Source organism: Parasteatoda tepidariorum, chromosome 10 (assembly GCF_982258835.1).
Source record: "Parasteatoda tepidariorum strain Cologne lab strain chromosome 10, Ptep-v5.0, whole genome shotgun sequence".
NCBI classification, from domain to species: Eukaryota; Metazoa; Arthropoda; class Arachnida; order Araneae; family Theridiidae; genus Parasteatoda; species Parasteatoda tepidariorum.
The window spans coordinates 74,150,870-74,171,784 of record NC_141764.1 but is presented as its reverse complement, the minus strand read 5'-3'; positions in this window follow the sequence as shown (position 1 = coordinate 74,171,784).

Genomic DNA, 20,915 nt, shown 5'->3' with positions numbered 1-20,915 from the left:
CTTACGGCAAGGGGACTCTAACTTATGAACCGCCTACCACTGAGGATATTTTTACGTCAACACTGTGGTCAGTGCAAGCCGGGTACGGAATTCGTATCGAATCTCCGTCGCTGGGATTTAAACCCGGTTTACCTCGTTGGGAGGCGAGAGCTTCATCTTCTGAGCCACCACTGCTCTAGCCTATATATTTGAGGGTTTAGAAGCTATAAATTTGACGGTCTGATATTCATTTTGATGATTTCTGCCTGGTTTTTAAGTTTTTCCCTCCCTCCCACGCTTATTTTTGCATTAAAAATAAGGTAAACATTGCGGCAAGTGTTAAGTTCCAATGTCGAAAGGAAAACGAAAACATGTATTTAATTATTAGTAGTAATGAATTATTAGTATTAATTAGTTATTAGTATTAATTGGCTAATTATTAGTATTAATAGGTGTCAGGTACAAACTTTTCCCTACTCAATAAATTATTTTATTTCGTTTTTATTAATACTTCAATGTCATTTCTTCGCCTGGAAAATTTTTGATGTCAGTTAAGTTTTACACTTGTTCCATACTAAGAACTTATTTAAATTATGAAGTAAAACGATTTGTCACATTTATTCATTACCGAGAATAACCTAATTTTTATTTTTCTTTATCCTTTTATTTAAATTTTGAAAATATTTCTTTGGAGAGAAATATTTTTCTAATTATGATATTTTTCATTAAGTAAATCAAAAGTTTCTTTTTAATTGTTTAAATTAAATTATCAAAGTTATCTCAAAAGTTCTGTATGCATGCATTAAGTTGTGACGATCAACAATGTAATTTTTTAAAAACCCATTCACTTTTAATATTTTCCACTTAATATTTACCATTTGAGTAAGAGTTCGGAATATTGCATCCGAAATTGTTTAAAAGGCAATATTTTGAACTCATTAAACGAACTAAATAAATGGAAGAACTTGATGTAGGCTTTCAGAAATTAGACAATTTCCTGACTGAAGAAAAAAACTTAGATGGAAAGAGAGTTAGAAATTCCCCAGTGGTTGCCCACAAGATGTCTGACTACTTTGATCATATGAATGACTTTATTTTCATGTACGGAAAAAAACTTTGTCGGAAGCTATTTTTATCTTTATTTTTATCGATGCATCATCCGAGTATGGACAACTTTATTTCATCCACAGATCATCCATCTCAAGGTATCTTTATTTATTGATAGAACATTCATGAATAATATTCAATTGCATATGCAACTGTATATTGTAGCAATTATAACATACTATGAATAAAAATTATTGATAACGTGGCTATGATTTACATATGAATATCTTTCAATACCTTATGGTTGATTTCACACGATATGGTTAAACAAATCTCAATCACAAGATATTGAATTCTTATAACCATAACTAATTATTTAAAAGATTTTTTTAATGTAGTGTAAATTTGGTATATTTTAGGAACCGTTAAAATAAATTAGTTTATGTGCTAACATTTTGTTAGTTAATTAGTTTACATTTACAAATTTATTTAAAAGGTTTCCTGAAAGTTACATTAAAGTAAAGTCTATGAATACGTAAAGGCTTAGGCCCTGATATATGTTTATTCTTTCGGAAAATTGGTTAAAATTTGGACTATAATATCAGTACACTGAACCAAATTTTCTAAACCTTAATAATTGTTGTAAATTTTCTAAAACCTTAATATGGTATTAAGATGAACAACACAATCGAATCTTGCAAAAAAGAAGGATTTTTTTTAAAGAATTTTGTAATGATTGAGATAAACTTAAAATTTTTTTTTAAGTGATACTGCATATTTGATTCATTTTGTCATGCTTAAGATGCAAAATTTTTAAAAATTATCACTTATATAATACAATGCTTACAACTTATTCTTTAAATTATTCATAACTGAATGTACTCATAAGATTAAAAAAATCATCAAAAATTGATTCCATTTTAATTTGTAGTTTTCGACGCACGTAGGAATTTCTTAAAAGTAATTTTTGTTTCAGAAAAGAGTAGTGCTTTCGTAAAGGAAAAAAAAAAAGAAAATACCTAACACATTTTCATGCATTACTCAAAAATAGTCAATTCAATTAAAAAATCCCTATTTGCAACGAAAATTATAATTATTATAAATGCTGTGTTAAATTTGAAATAAATCGGTTAAAAATTGTACTAGCTAGATGCAGCAAGTGGGCGTAGTTTCCGGTTTCCGGTAAGTTGCGTTTAAAGTTTCGAGATCCATATAAATTTATAAAATTTTGCAACAAACTGTAATTTATCCATACCAGGTTCATAGAGCCGTGATGGCTCAGGGGAGAGAGCGTTAGCTTTTCAACGAGGTGAACAGGGTTCAAATCCCAGAAATGGCTGGTCGATACGAATTCCGCATCCAGCTTGCATCGACCGCAGCGCTGACATGAAATATCCTAAGTGGTAGACTGATCATGGGTTAGAGTCCCCTTGCCATCAGGCTAACAGTGGGAGGTTCTCGTGGCCTTTTTCTCCATGTAACGCAAATGTGGGTTAGTTCCATCAAAAAGTAATCCACGAAAGCAAATTTCTCCCTCTACTGGTTATAGGAGTTCCCTTGTCTTCTGGATTGGGTTCAAAATTACAAGGCTACGTAGTTGAACATTAGCAGTCGCTGTTCAACGACGGTTATGAAATGAAATAAGATACTAGGTCCACAAAATACTTCTTCTCCATCATTTTCAGCAATCTCAAGTTCTGGTCTAGCCTTTTTTCTTCTCTGTCTAATCTCACGTGATGCCTCGTATGTTTTTGGAGTAGCAGTCGAAATTTTGCAGTGGTCCTCATTTTGAGCTTATTCTTGCTGATGAACCTACATTTATTTTTAAATCGTTTCATAACTGTCAATAACCCTCTTTGAAACTTATTATCAAAAAGTATGACAGCTAAATAAGTTGCAATTTTAACTATTTATATTGAAAGTGTCATTAATTCTCTTTCTTACATAATTTAACCAAATTATTTAAATAAAATAGTTAAAATGATTGTATTTTACTCAAAAGTTTTGATAAGAGTGAGCAAATCCATTAATCAAAACTGAGCCAGGCTTGACATATTATTCTGTAACTTTTACAGTTTCACGAAAATGAATTCAAATTTTTGGCACGTTTGCTTTCGTTTAAGGCTTTCGAGGTTTTCCTCTCCAAGTAACGTAAATTCAGGTTATTTCCATCAAAAAGTCTTCCACGAAGGCAAAATATCTCCGAAGGCAAACCACCAAAATTTTATTTTAAGCCGTGGTATCTCAGGGATAGAGTGTTCGTTTTCCAATGAGGTGAACCGGGTTCGAATCCCAGCGATGGAGAGTCGATACGAATTCCGCACCCGGCTTGCACCGACCACAGTACTGACGTAAAATATCCTCAGTGGTAGACGGATCATGAGTTAGAGTCCCTTTAGGCTAACAGTTTGAGATTTTCGTGGTTTTCCCCTACATGTAACGCAAACGCAGATTTTTATCAAAAAGTCCGCCACGAAGGCAAATTTCGCCCAATACTTGATCCAGGAGTTTTCTTGTCGTCTGGATTGGGTTCAAAATTGCAAGGCTAAGGAGTAGAACATTGGTAGTCGTAAACATATAAGTGGGTTGCCTGTTCAACGATGGTTATGAAATAAAAAAGGACAAACTATCAAAAAAGGTAGTAACATATTTTTAATTTTTTGAAAATTTTACTGTGTAGTTCAGATTTAAATTAAAAGTGGAGCTATGCTAATTTTGCTAATTTTGCGTAATTTAAGTTTTAATAGCCCTTTAAGATCGTTGAAACTAGCATCATATTAAGACTGTAGCTAATTTGAATGATGTTATGGGGTCAGTTTTCCGACACGGAGTGCTTGGAGTCAGCTCTAAATTTCTTCAACTTTTGAGAAGTTTAACGGCTGTTAATAGATTTTTCGATTATTCAATTCATAATTTCCCCTTGACATTATTAGTCTGAACTTAATATTAATATTCTGAATATATCTATCAGGAAATTAAATTACGATGAAAAAGTTAAAAACTTTTTTTACTAATATTTGCAAATTTAGGAAACATTCCCACTGAATGTGGTTTGATCATTCTACTTTAAATGCACCAATCAAATTCTCAATTTCAAAATGTATATTTTATAAAAAATTATGGATGCAGTGTTGTAAAATATTTTATATTGAAATGAAAATCTAGTCTTCAAAACATTTGAATTCTTCACAAAATTATTTATTTATAAAAAAATAGAACGGAATATCTGCACTCTTCTCTTAAGAAGTAAACGGATTAAACTTTTAAGTCTTTTCGAACGGCATTTGCCAGAACAGCTTGGAGCAGGCTCTAAAAGCTCCGTGTCGTGAAACAGCTGCATGGTATAGATTCTGAAAATTTTTGGTAGTGTAACAATACAAGGTATGTGTTTCAATTCTCTATTTTTTGGGGTCTATAAATTCATAGGCCTATCATGCAGTATTATCAAAGAAATTTATCTTACTTAAAGGCATTTTTTCAATCAAGCCTGAGAAAAAGAAATCAAACATTTATTTTATGTGATTAGAAATTATTTTCTTTTCTTTATCACAAGGAATAATTTTATTAATGATGACAACACAAGTGTTTTTTTCTACTTTAATAAGAGTTTAGAATAAGTTTTGTATAGGGGAGAGTGGGTTCAATGTAATATTTTTCACTTAACTATTTTTAATTAACAAAAAATACAATATATTATTAGTATTAATTGACAGACGAGTAAAGTAGACTATCCTCTACTAGAAAAAAAAACCTTATTTCAAATGTTATTATATTAGTTATTAACAGTCGTGCACTTGTTACAATTGTCTCCACCTAAGGGGTCAATTGTAACAGCTCATAAATTCAACTAAAGCATAGTTAATCATACATATTATCATAGTTGTGATATATTTTTTTATTGATCAAAATAGTAGTGATATTTTAGGAGTAAAAATAATAATGAGCAGAGACCTAAAGGGATAAACTTTTAACTTTAAGGGGTTAAAAATTTTAATTTATGCTGTGAAGGGTGACAAATAAAATAATGCACATGCAACATAATATAAATGATATAGGAAACTATTGGTGGTTCTTAAAGAGTTAAGTAGTGGTTTGAAAACATAAGATTATTTATTTTCAGCTGTTACAATAGTCCCTTTACTTATTGTTACATTCGTCTCCAAGACATCATTTCAGCTTCATTTGTTAAAAACAATGCTAGTTAATTAACAAAACTAATCATTTTTTTAAAATGTTAATTAAGGTGTCAGCTTACATATTCGGTTAATAATTTTTATTTGTTTAAACAAAATTACTTTGTTTCAATATAATATTCTAATACCAAAAAAAGTACTTACGTATCGTGAAAATATCTTTTGTGATGTAACTCTTTCAAAAGTAAATAAAAATGGTTGCCAGCAGGGGTGTACATGTAGATTTATTAAATACAACTTGTGCGCCACCTAGGAACCAAATCTAGAACCCGACACTCGAAATTTTTGCTCTGTTACAATTGTACCCTGTTACAATTGACCCCACTCTCCCCTACCTATTAAATGATTTGCTCCTTTGTTTTAATTAGTTTATTAGATTGTTGTAGTTTATTTACGTCACACTATAGCTGCACAATGGGCAATTGGTAACGGTCTGGGAAGCATCCCTGAGAATGATCCGAAGCCATCACAATTTTGATATTCTGCAGAGGGGATGACACCCCCGCTTCTGTAGCCCCACGGCCTGTGAGCGAAATCGAGTACTTTACGTTTGAACAGTCTAACGAGGACCAATACCGCACCATTTCGGTTCCTTCGCAGATCCAAGAGGTCATCCACCCACCCACTGACTGCAGCCCAGTGATGCTTGACTTTGGTGATCTGTTGGGAACCGTGTCTTAGCCATCAGTCCACTGTGGGATTTAGGTCGTTCGAAAACCTCTCTTTTCCCTAAAAGACAGCTGAGTTACTTTATTTTTTTAGATTTTTTTTTTACTAACACTGTCTTGAAGCGTTTAATTTTTACTATCAATCTATTATTTCTCGACAGCCAATTAAGTTTAAATTCAGCAAATCTAAGACATACCTTCATCAGTTTATTCCTAAAAATAGATTTAATTCTAATTTCCCACTCATCGTCAGCATGAAAGGAAGTTATTGTTTTGTATAGTTTTCTGAATCGATTGTAGTTAATTGATTAATCAAAACAGTCGATAATCATCGATTTACTTTTTATGTATTTGGATTATAAAGGTTTCATGATTGCATGTGAATTTATATAGTAACTTTTTAGCATGAACTTTTGCTAATTGAAGAACAAGATTTGAGTTAACGGTTTTTGAATACGAGCTCATGCTTTTTAACTTAAAATAAAATTAATAGCAATGTTTCCTTTTATTTTAAGCGATCGAAAAATCAAAAAGTTTCTCGGGTATATTTCGGATCCCCTTAACAATACGAGTATAGTAATTTTTCTCTTCATGGTCCATAAAGGTGTTAATTTTCTTTCTAAAATTCCAGAGAACAATCACCAAAACCTGAGATGCAAGGAGGAGATTTCCATACAAGGCCAGGACTCAGACAGAGCTGTTAAACCAATGAAGAAGAAGGTCATGAATTGCGAGAATGGGTCGAGGGTGCATTTTCAAAATATTTTTGCTTTAAAATAAATAAATTTTTATAATGTTTTTATTCTGTAGAACTATTTAAAAGGTGTACAAAATTTGTTCACTACTATTTTGATAAACACGCCGACCGGGCTGTGTAGGGGTCAAAGAACTGACCTTGCATCAGAAAGGTTTTGGCTCGAATCCCGGGCAAGACATGGATATTCTTTCATTCTCTGTACAATCTGTCTTTGCTGTGGGAGCAACGTTGGCCCACTTAATGTGGTGCGCCTGAAAGAGAGACCAACAAATCTGCCCTGTAAATGCCTGAATTCACGAAATGTTAACACAGGTGTGCATTGCAAATTTTTTTTATAAACAGTCTTAAAAAAATTTAACATTTTTCAAAAAGTGATGCTTTAATTTCAGATGAAACTGAAAAAAATATGCTTTAGTATTTAAAACTTTTGACACATATTTTGTTAAAATTACGCAAACCTTAATTTTCTACAGCATATTTTCCTAATATCAGTTAAAATTTTTTTTGAAAAGCTTCTTACTTTGAAATTTTGCATTGTGTTTGCTTTATGTTTACTTTTTTAAGATTTATAAATGAAATTTAAAATAAAGTTTTCAATTTCCAGAATTCAAATTAAAGTAAAATATTTATGACATACAAATTAAAATCCTTTTCAGTTTCCGAGAGGTATAGGTTTAAAATGAAAAAAAAATTATCCTGAAAAAATATTCAAAGTTGTAGCAACATTTGAAGCTCAACGGGAGAAAACAAAACCTTACATTGCTTCCCAAAATCCAGATAAAATTATAGTTTCGTAACCATTTTAAAGAGAACTAAAATTATTCTTTTTATTAATAATGCTACAAACCCAGAAGTTCTTATGCCTTTTTTAAGTAACAAATATAAATTTACGTATTTAATTATTTTTCATGATTAATTTTTTTAAACAAATATTTGTCATTTGAAAAAATTACAGATATATCTCTTTGTTGGAAGCTTTCTTTATTTTTTCTTTCTGAAACATACACACAAATATACGCGATAAAGAAAATCAACTAATAACAAAACCCTTGAATGAATGTTTACATTTACGTAATAAACGACAAGATTTGAAATTGCGTTTTATATTGACTTTTTTTTAATATCCTGTGTGAAGAAAACAATATTGAAAGTCTTTTTATTACTATTAAATATTTTTCCAGAATGTAGTCAAATTTTGTACAAAACAATAGTTTTTGTACTTGTCCGAAATATCGCAGAGGTTATTACACAATTTTCTTTTAAATATTTTTCTAAAAAAACTAATAATTGTTTAACTCTCGGAAGTAAAATCTATTGGAGAATTGAAATTATCTGAAGAGATAAAAATCTTAAATCAGATCTGTTTTTATTCGGAATTTTAGGGAAAAAGTTTGTGTAATGAAAAGTTCCGGATATAAAATAAAGTTTTATATGCTTTTAAATAATATCCCTGCTTAATTTAAAAAAAAACCTAAGCAGTAAAATATTATTGAGATTTAACTGTTGTTCAGCATTTTATTTATAGTTTTTATTCTAAGTAAGCAGCATAGGTGCGCAGAAATAATTCCTTTTCACAATTTAAATTATTTTAGGAATAGTATATTTAAAATTTTTTAATTTTGTACAGAGTTATAGAAAAGACTGCGTGCAGCGGATTTCGATAATAAATGCATGAATTTTGTACAAGATGTTCCGTAACAATCACCTTTAACATACATGCTTAGAATGTTTGATAAAAATGAAGAGCATTCCCATAAAGGGCCATAAATATTGCTATTTAGCAGAACGAATGGAAATCAGACATCTAGTGAATTTGATTGGGACTCTTCAAAGTGTCTCATCAAATGCCTCGTCAAAATCTAAAGAATCACTAGTGAGAAAAGCGATACGGAGCACAACAAAGTCTGTTTTACTATAGCAATAAGAAAGACGAGATTGAAAAGAGGTTATTAGAAATTCCTCAAAATTTCTAAAGGTGCTTTTGTTAGATGGATTTTGATGTTTCATCTCGTTTTTCTTAATACTGATTCTACTTTGTTTTCTATCGCTTAAATGGTGACTGCTCATCCGTTTACTTTTTTGATTCTAAGCGTATATCTTAACCCTTTCTTTACGGCAGTGAGTAAGATGACGTTCGAATATTTGGAGATTTTGCAAGCATTATAAGTGAAAATACGATTTGGGATAATTCAAAAATATCTTATTAATTTTATTTAGAATGATAAGTTTTAAAACAGGGGTCGACACACAAATCTACATTACAGTTTGCACACTCATACCGAGACTCTCGTACTCGAACGACGTATTTTCTATTTCGTTTTTCCCCTACCGATCTCTAAGCCAGTGCATTTAAAATATACCTTTTATTTTATTTTATAACTGTCGTTGAGCATCCGACTCAATTTTGGGTTTACGACTACTAATGTTCAACTCCATTGCCTTGTGGATTTGAACCCAATACAGAAGACAAAAAACTCCTGGATCAAGTATTGGGAGAAAGATTGCCTTTGTGGAGGGCTTTTTGATGAAACTAACCCGCATTTGCGTTGCATAGAGAGGAAAACTGTTAGCCTCACGGCAAGGGGACTCTAACCCATGATCCGTCTACCACAGAGGATATTTAATGTCAACACTGTGGTAGGCGTGAGCTGGATGCGGAATTCGTATCGACCGGCCATCTCTGGGATTTGAACCCGGTTCACTTCATTGGAAGGCGAACACTCTATACCCTGAGATACCACGGCTTAAAACATACTTTTGGTGGTATTAATCTAATATAGGTCAATGAAGTATTAGCCAGGGGCAGTTAAAAGCATATTGCATCGGAATATCAAACGGTATCATGCTGACTCCGGCTAAATACGGTGCTCGTATGCACAAATCATAGCGTCTGTATGTCGATAAAAAAAGGCGCTCTTGCACACAGTTTATTGCGAGGATGTTGGTAAACTACTTTGTTTGTACAGGCAAGTCATGTTTACACAGCGGTCATGTTCACAGGCAGCGCCATGTTTAACTGGCACGCGAGGATGCCAGTTAAACATGGCGCTCATACAAATTGTGTGAATGTTGGCTAAATACGGTACACCTGTATGTTCAATTCCATAAGTTTCTTGTTTCGATTTTAATTCAGTAAGACTCTTTTTAGGGATTGCCTACTTTAAGGGTACTTCTTAGGGGATACCTTAAATACTTTAGGGGAGATACCTTAATGATCTTTGCTAATTATTCATTTTTAGAGATGGTCTGAAGATAATGCACTTCAATACCATAATTTTCAATCCGTTGTTGTTATTGGAAGTAACTTTGCATTCATATCATGTTTTCAACAACAATCAATTGATTTTTTGGATTAGTTTAGCTGGTGAGTTGGAATTAGTTTTGACCCTGGAACCACAGCAGACATTACGTTAGCGAAAGTATCAAATTAGTAAGACACACGATCTTAGTTTTGATAAGAAACTCAATCTTTAACATGACCCAGGCTATGGAAGTTGAAGTCACTTTTCGCTATACTGGCTCAGGAGTGCTAAGGAGTTTCAGTAATTTCGTCTATCAAATCTTTGAGATCTGTTTTCCGCGTATCCACAATCGCTTCGTATTTCAATTAAACATTTGTATCATTCTAGTTTGAAAATGCAAGTTTTTTCTTTCAGATATGTAGGGGCTGGAATCTTTTTTTTTTGTAGTCTGGTGCCTTGGTCTCTCAGCTGAACCAGCCTTCATTGTTTAGGCAGGTATGTACTTTATTTACATCGCATTAGAGTAGCATAATAGGTTATTAGAGACGGTCTGAGAAACATCCCTGAAGATGATCCAAAAACATATCACCACAATTTTGATATTCTGCAGAGGGGATGGCTCCCCCGCTTTGATAGCCCGATGACCTGTGAGGTCAGCACTTCACAGTAAAGCAGTTTAACGAGGACCAACACCGAAAATTCTTGGTTCCTACACAGGCTGATCAAAGTTTTCACGAACCCGCTTACTGACCGCAGTCAGTGATATTTGATTTCTTTACAATCAGTCTACTGCGGGACCTTTCATTGTTTAAAAGTTTTCCTTATTAATATTGAGCTGTTATGTTATTAATTTTAAAGGGTTGGTGTTGCGCAGTTACTTTCCGGACGCAATCATGTGGCTATTTCAGTGGAAGTTTAGGGCTTTGGTAGCTAGGTTGCACCAACACACAATTGTGTAAAGTACGAATTTAATGAAATGTTTTTGTGTCATTTTCTTGAAAGCACCTTAGTGACCACAGACCATGAATCTAGGAGCGTTTCTGGTGCAGTGTCTCTCCGATAAATAAGTTTAGTTTAGTTCTGTTTTTCTTTGCATATTTATTTATTGCTATACATTCATATGCAGGATTGTAATTTGATTCAAAAGACGGCTTATAGAAGCATGTCAAATTGAAGAACAGATAACAGAAATTTGTGAAAGACATTAAAAAGATACATTTAAGATTACGGTAGGATTTGAACCAGTTAACTCCACAATAAGTGAGACCACTCGATTCTCCGGAAGGTCCCTTCGATGCTTCTGTTAACTTCGCATAGAATATAGAGCAGTGAGAAAACCATCAGCTGCAAGCGTCATCAGCAATACAATCACAAAAACTTAAACAGCTGTCGAAATTAAAGCAATATTGGCTAGGGTCAGTAAGCAGGTGAGTAAGCACTTTGATCATCCGGCGAAGGGACTGAGGGCATGCAGTATTGGTCCTTGTTAAACTGTTTTACCGTGAAGTGTTCGAAATCGTGTGCAGGTCATCGAGATAAAGTAGGAGAGTCATTCCTCCTATCTTCGGTTCTTCCTCAGGGATGTTTTCCAGACCATCGCCTATAGCTTGTGCAGTTTTAGTGTGACATAAATAAAGTATTACTACTGCTATTCGAAATTAAAATTTCAACACGTTTCTATGTATTGGTATTTTGAAAGGTAAATCGTATACATATAACTGATTTGAAAAATTACAATCCATAGTGGACATATCATTAGACACGGTTCCCAGTAGGTCACCAAACTCAAGTATTTTTAGCAACACTTAGTAAGCGGGTGGTCTTTGATCAGTCGGCGAAGGGACCGAGGATGTACAATACCAGCCATCGTTAAACTGTTCTACCGTAAAGTGCTTGACTTCAAGCTCAGGTCGTCGGGCTACCAAAAGTGGGGAAGCCATTCCCTCTACGAAGGATCAAAATTGTTAAGACATATTTTCTGATCATCCTCAGGGTCTTATGATAAGTTCACTATGGGACCCAAACATTGTCGAATAAGTAAAGCACTAGTGAGACGCTGATAACATACTACTACTAAATTACAATCAAACTTAGTTTGGTAGATAATTGAAGCATCAAGGTAAAGAAATCAAAAGACCAACTGACTGTCTAAATAAGAACTACATTTGGAATCAGCTAAATATCAAATTCAGAGGCTCGCGTTTAAAACCTAATTCAGTGATTAGAATTTTGCCTTTCACTTAGTCTTGTTAAATCTGAAAATATTTATTACACGAATGAATGTTTCTATAAAGGGTTCTCTTAACCGTATCTTTGTATCAAATCCCAGATTTGTTTTCTGTAAACATAAATATACAATTTCAATTTAATATATATAGTATATAAGGTCGCAAAAAAGAATAGAAGCTACTTTTTCCTAAGCCTGGTGCTTTATCCGAATAAAAATTTTCTCATGCAGTGCGTTTTATTCATATATTTATATGGCATGGCATTTCAGCTTATATCTGGAGGCAAAGAATTTTTCTTCAAACTGAACAACTCTGTTAGTTTGCTAGAAGAGAAAGCCAGCAAACTGCAGAGTTCCTGGAAATAGCCATGAGGGAAATGAACAATATAAGATGCACATTTAAATATATTTAAACTTTGTATTCATCTAAATATTTGTGAAACAAAGGATTGATTGCAAGTGAGTTATTGCGTTTTTTTTCTCTCTAAACTGCACTGCTTATTTATTCTGTAAGATCGTGAATCGCTGCATATTGATAATATAAGAGCTTTTTATTCTTAAAACTAATATATATTTTCTTATATTTATATATATGTAAGTTTTTAGATTTTGAGTTTCTCCTAGAGGCAGTATTCCTTTTAAATAATCTTTACGATTTGGGACTGTTGTTATTGAGATATTTTATGGAAATTATTTTTTTTTAACTACTGTTATTAATGGGAGCGGAATTTTTAAAAATTTGATTTCAGGTGGGAGGAATTTGTTTGAGATTTATCTACCCGAGTCTTCTTTAATCGTCTTTCCAACGTCCAACCAGCCAACGTCTTTTTTTAATCTTGGTCAGAAATGAAGCAAAAAAATGTATTTAACAGAAGGTGCAAGTTTATATTTAAGCAAGGAAAACTAAAGATACTTTATCAGAAACCGATTATTCATTAAAGAGGAAGGTGAGAGTAATAACATCGAAACTTGTTTCCTTGCCGGAAGAGTTGATCCACCTTCCTGTTTCATCGGACAATCAAACAAGTTTAGTGATGTATTTAATCTGCCTTTTGAAATAGTGATTCATCGCATTTCAATAACGCGTGAATTTTTTCCTCTTTTAAATATTAGGTTGAATCTCCTCATGAGTAGGGCCATATAAACTACGCGGAAGGATTTTTGAAATTCTGTGGAAAAGTTTTATTTTATTTTATAACCGGTGTTGAATAGATGACCAGATTCTGAGTTTACGACTATCAATGTTCAACTCTCTAACCTTGTAGTTTTGAATCCAACCTAAAAGGAGACAAAGGGACTCCAGGATCAGGCATTGGAATAAACTAGACTTCATAGAGAACGTTTTGATGTAAATAACCCGCATTTGCATTATATGATCCTCGAGAACCTTCTTCGCTTATCCCGACGCCAAGAGGATTCTAAAGGCCTGGTTTCTTAGGACAAGCGCCTTATCTGGGCTTCAGCGTTAAGTTGACGTTATCCTGACGCTAACAAAATACTGGTTTGTTAGCTGAAGGCGTCGTTTCTTAGGACAAGTGCTTCATCTGGGTGTCATCGTTAAGTTTACGTTACCCTGACACCAACAAAATACTGTTTTGTTAGCTCAGCGTGAGCAGTCGGTCCAACGCAGACATTATCTCGCATTGCGCATGTGTTAATAACGTAAACAAAAATTTATTTTGAATTTTTATTGATTTTGTTATTGTCGACCACTGCTTTAGAGAACAAATAATGACTTTGTCCAAGAAAAAACACATTACAGCTTAGCTAAATGAAGAAGAAGAAGCTATGTTTAATGTTAAAATCAAAATCTTTGCTGATTTCAATGCTCTGTTGGATGTTGTCCGCCATTGCTTCCGTCGTTAACGTTACGTTGTAATCCAACTGCAGTTGATTCAGACGTCAGTCGTCGTTCAAGCTGAGAGCTCGATAACGCATGCTGTCTGACTCACAAATTCAACAATCAGGGGTTAGCTGTCGCTTCAAGCTTACGTGTTGTAACGCCGACCTGTCATAAGAAACCAGGCCTAAACCCATACTCCGTACGAAAACCTATGCTCCACTGAGGATATTTTACGTCAGCACAGACGTCGATGCAAACCGGGAGCAGAAATACGACTGGGAATCGAATTTGGTTCACTTAACCAGGAGGCGAATGCTCTACCCCTGAGCCTCCGTGGCTCTAGTTGTAGAAAAGGTGCTTCAGGATAGTAAAATACTTGATGACTGAACTATCTATAAACTCTTGTATGCAACATATTAGAGTTTTATAGATAAATCACTCATTCCAGGAATATTTTTGAAAACACGGTCGTCAATGTTCAAGTTGGCTATTTATTCACATATTGGAGCAGCTTTTATAAATGGTAATGCTTTCTGCGAAACCTGAACTTGTAACTGCATAGAGAAGTTCTACGGGAGAAAAAATAAATACGAGTCTGCCTGGTAATTAAGATTTTTTCCTGAAAAAATTAAAAAAATTATGAAGTGTATATTCCTACTCATGTTTATATTTTTTTCCGACGTACACACACACAGACATATATATATATATATATATATATATATATATATATATATATATATATATATATATATATATATATATATATATATATATATATATATATATATATATATATATATATATATATATATATATATATATATATATATATATATATATATATATATATATATATATATATATAAATAAATCTAAAGTATGCATGATTTAACATTTTAAAATTTCCCATAAACCAAACGGTGAGCGCTATATTATTCCCATGACCTACTTTATGGATTGATTGCAATTACTAACACTTCCCTTTTTGCATGTGACTTAAGAGGTCATCTAGATAATTTTGCTAGATTTTCCTTAATTTTTTATTCAAGAGCACTTCGATTTTGTTTCACATGGATGATCTCCCAATTGATAATAATGATTGAATAAAGTTTAATTTGTTCATTTTAAATTCTGTTCCTGTCTGCCCAGATCATCCGTCTGTCAATATATATATATATATATATATATATATATATATATATATATATATATATATATATATATATATATATATATATATATATATATATATATATATATATATATATATATATATATATATATATATATATATATATATATATATATATATATATATATATATATATATATATATATATATATATATATATATATATATATATATATATATAGCAAAAGCAAAAGCGAAAGCAAACGATTTTTTGAATTGCATTCTATTCCCGATACTTTACCTTCCTATAAAGCGTGTGATGATAAAAGATGCAAAACTTGCCCTAATATTGATAAAAAACATACTGTTCTTTATAACGTTAGCTCCAAATCTTTTTGTAAAATTAAAAATGTTATTTATATGTTAACCTGTGGTCTCTGTAATATGAAATATGTTGGACAAACTAGTAACTCACTTAACATTCGAATTAATCAACACCGTTCTGCTATTAACAGTAATAAGACTATCAATAACTTGGAATTGAATCATTTTAGAGTACATAAATTTAACAGTGTCAAAATTAATATCTTAGATATTATAGAGGATTTAGATTTAAGACTACAGAAAGAAAATTACTACATGCTTTTATATAAAACAATTTTGCCTTATGGGCTAAACGATACTTTCCAACATACACAGATTAACTACAATAACTCATCAACTTATTCACTTTTTCATATTAAAGACAAGCGCACTAATCGAGGTAAACGGGGTTCAAGAAGTAATAGAAACTCTCTTAATAGTGACAAATTAAATATAAAATTTCTTTCTAATATGGAAAATGACTTTAATAAACAATATAGCATTAAACCAATTAAAGATTTTGTCTTCCCCCTTAAGAATTATGAAATATATAAGTTTTACGATCTTATTATTAACTTTTCTTTCATTAAATTACATTTCAAAATTCTTTGTTTCGATCTTATAAAAGCCAAAATGAGCAAAATTTTGCCTAATAGAAAGAAAAGTTTAGATAATTTATATTTCGTTATTAACTTTCAAAATCCTATTTTCGATAAGATCAAATTTCACAACATTTTTGAAAATTTTAAAGCTTTATTTCCAATAAAAGATTTTAACATTATTAAAAGTTTTAAATATAACAAATCTCTTGGTAGAACCATATTTAACCATAATAATATAAGCAAAAATATAGGGAGTATTAATATATCCGATTATGAATGTCACTGTGAGGAGGATAAATATTTTGATTTTGTTGATAAACATCATAAACATATTATTACTGGTAATTTAAATATTATGGAAAACTTGGAACTTAGGAATTTAATGATAAAAGGCACAAAGTTTAGACCCATTTACCGTATATCAATCAATAAGGTTCTAAAATACTTTCTTAATGATCTCAATAGTTTTTGTTTAAAGATATCAAATAGATTCTCTTTACCTTTAGGTATGCTAACAGAATGGAAATGGGGAGTTTATTATTACTTTAAAAACTTTATTTTCAATAATAAGGATAATTTAAATAAGTATAACAATTCAACAAATTTTTCTAATATTGTTCAATCAATTAAGCAACTTCAAAAAAATTTTGTAATTACTCCCATAGACAAAGCTAACAGTAATTATGCTATATTCTGTAAAAAATTCTATGCTGAACTTTTAAATACGGAATTAAAAAATAGTAAAAATTTTGAACTTAGTAATTTCAATAATAATATTGTCATTAAAAAAATTTTAGCTTTTTACAAAAGATTAAAAATTAGAATTAGCAATATACAATTTCCTTACTTAATTATCAGTCCTAAATTTCATAAAATTCCAGTAAAATTTAGAACTATCACATGTGGGTCTAATACTTATTTAACTAAACCTGGCACCCTTTTCTCTAACTACTTAAATAAGATTATTAACTATATTACTAAAGAAGGTTTCTCTTGGATTGTCACTAATAATCAACCGATTTTAGATTTCATTAAACATAATAAAATTAATTCTATTGCGACTTTTGATTTCCAGGATCTTTTCAATAGCATTCCCCTTTCTAAACTAAAAGATGTCCTTTTGAATTATTACCATGATTTTAAAAATATCCTTTGTTGCGATTTTGATTATTGGGAAATTCTGATTAATCTTTGTCTTTTTAATAATTATCTTTACAATAGAAGGGATATTTTTCTTCAAATTAATGGAATACCACAGGGATCTAATTATTCATCTCTCTTAGCTAACTTATTTTTGCATTATTATGAAAAAATTTTTACTCTTAGTATTAAATTTGTTTCTAGATATATTGATGACTTAATTATCTTTAATTTCCTAGATTTTACTGTTTTATTGAGTGATATATACCCTGAGGAATTGATCTTACTTCGTAATCATGATGATAACATTAATTTCAATTTTTTGGATTTGGGTATTATGAAAGTTGAAAATATCTGCTTTGTTGATTTATACGATAAAAGAAATGATTTTAATTTTAATATTAATAAACTAGTTACTTGGAATTCTAATGTTTCTAGGAGCATCTATTTAAATACCACTTTTAATGAAATGAACAGAATTAAAGGAATATGTAGTAATTTTTATTTATCCAAAAAACAAATCGATAAACTCTTTCAAAATCTGATAAAAAAACAATGGATACCCAACTAATGTAATAAAATTTTATATAAAATCATTGAATTAATCGTATATTTTGGTGGATATATTTATTAAAAATTTTTTTGTTAATTTTTATGATTTTCCCAAGTGCAAATCCATTTCAGGTAAATCCATTGCCAAAATTATTTCTTTGTTAATTTGTATAATTTTTCCATGTGCAAATCCATTTCGGGCAAATCCGTGGTTAGAATTATTTACTAAAAATTCCTTTACTAAATAATTTTCTTTGTTAATCTATACAGTTTTTCCATGTGCAAATCCATTTCGGGCAAATCCGTGGATAAAATTGTTTGCTAAAAATTTCTTTATTAATTTATACAATTTTCCATGTGCAAATCCATTTCGGGCAAATCCGTGGCTAAAATTATCTACTAGGGTTTTTTCTTTGTTAATTTTTCCATGTGCAAATCCATTTCGGGCAAATCCGTGTCAAAATTATCTATTGAAAGAATTTTTTCTTTGATAATTTAAATAATTTTTCTATGTGCTAATCCATATCGTGAAAATCCGCAGCTAAAATTATCTGCAAAACAGGCAATTTATGTTTCTCTTTTCTATTTTATACTTTTTCTTAAATAAACATCTATCTTCTAAAACTATTTATGATCAATTTTTAAAATTAACCAGTATAATATTACCTTGCGCACATCCATTTCGGGCCCATCCTTGGTAACTAACAAATCAAAACTCAGAATAACAAATCACTTCAACAGTGCAGTAAGAACGACACTTTAAAACCCTCTTGTTACACTCAATTTGCGCTTTTGTTTTCATCTTTTGTTTTCATATTTTGTAATCTGGCAATCTTTCTGCGAAAACATTTTTAAATCATTCTTGAAAAATATCCGTCCATGTAAGTTGAACTGATTTTGCTTCGCCCCCCTTTTTAATGTTTTTTCTTTTTATTTTATTTTATTATCTGTTTTTACATGTTATTTTTACTTATTTGTACTTTTTGTGATCTATTTCATTTGTTGTTATTTTTAAAAAATTTTTTTGAGTACTCCTCCCACTATTGTATTAATTTATTTAGCTTTGGCTTTATTGATACAATATCAGAAAGCACTCTGTTTTGCGGATATAATCGTGTGGGCTGAAGAAAAGATTATATCCTTTTTTTTTTCTTCCGGTTTTTTAATTAACATTTCATAAATTTTTTTTAATTTTTTTTTTTATTTATTATTTTTAATAAACTGTTGTTTGTTATTTTTTACTTATTATTCCCCCCCCTTTTTCATATGTCTATTATTTTTCTTTGTTTTATTCTTCGTTATCTGATTTTGTTCAGAATAAACTGTCGAAAGTGATGTTATTGAAACAATGTCATTCTGCTTCCGAAATTCACGCTATTTATTAATTTTTATTTCATAAATTATTTTAATGTTTACAATATTTATTAATTGTTTTACCATTTATAAATTATTAGGTAAAATAAACTATTACAACAACTTTTGATATCTTTTTTTTAAGTGAAAATATCAATTAATAATAATCGTATAATTTAAAGATGCCATATAAAGATTAATATTTTTGATTTTATTTTCAATAATAATAGTTAAAATATCTAAATACATTTTGACGTTCGTTAAATTTACAATTAACGTAACATTTGACGTGGAGATATTTATCTGTAAATCTACATGTATTTTATAATACGTTTCCATGGATTAAGGTGATTTATTTGTCTCAAAGAATTTGAAATCCTCTTGGATTGCTTTTAAATATAGTCAGTTTTTCCAATTACCATTTTATCCTGAAATTTTTTTCTTTGAACTGAAAGGCTCGAGTTAACTTTTTACCCTATCATATTTTATGTTTTCATTCTGTATAATTACAGCTAATCGTTAAAAAAATTAGGATTCTTCATAAAAAAAAATTATTCACGCGAGAACTTATTAATTGATATTTTTTAAAATATCGTTTATAAATACTTATTTTAACATCATTTACAAAGCATTTGAAAACGAAATTAAAATTTCGTTTATGGCGATAATTGACGTTTTCAAGATTCATTGAAATGGACATTTTCAGAAGTGAATTGCAGAAACAATGCACCGAATCCTACGCACGTTTGAGTTTTATTTTTATTTAGTGAAAAACTTTGATTTTTTTTTAATTTGGGAACGGGAACGATTTAAAACTATAAGTGTGCACCGTTAGTGAGTTCTTATTTTAAAACATGGTTTATAAAATTTGTTAGAGCGATATAGACGGCATTTTCGATATCTTATTTTTAAAATAATTTTTGATTTTTACTCCATTATAGACTTTAAATCAAAATTAATTGACTTAACATGTCCAGCAAAAAATAGTCATTTTTCATGATTTTTGTTATTGGACTACACTTTGTAAAAAGACAAATTTCATTTAATGAAGTCAAGAGCTGTGTTTGACAAATAATGTCACAAAAATGCCTAGTCTTTCCACAAATAATATGGCTTTTCTTTTTCTTAGGAAAATTACATTTTCTTGCAGAAAAGGTTACTTGTTTTCTGATAATTATGATTATCTTACAACAAAATTTATTCTTTTTACTGAAGAAGAAATTAATTTTATTTGAATTATTTATTTATAATTGAAATTACTTAACGAGGTTTTATCATTTCTTTTGATGATCGCAAGTGGTAATAAAAACAGGCAATTCTTTTTTGAGCAGAAAACTAACGTGACACAAAAATGTGACAGTTTCTTTGTTCAAGTACTCTTCAGTCTTAGAAACCAAACATAATAATTTTCTTTAATTTTTTTGCAAATAGTGAATTTCTCTTTGATTGTTTTATTTTAATAAGTCTTTTTACTTCAAGATTCAAGAAAAGTTGAATTAATGAAAAAAATGTGTTGTATCCTACGATATAAGGGTTCATAATTGGCACAATTCAAGACGGAACTTTTTTTGAAAAAAGTAATAAAAAAGTCAATGATTTGTCTAGTGATGTGAGAATTAGCTGAATTTTAAGTACTTATTTTGTATTTTTTTTTAAACTTGATGAGTTGATTGAACATAGTTTTGCATTATATCTATTAATAAATTGAAGAGAAGTAATTAAAGAGCAAATACTAATTATTTATCGTTTTATAATTATGAAATGGAAACTGCATATATTTGTGATAAAATGTAATATATCATAATTACTTTAAA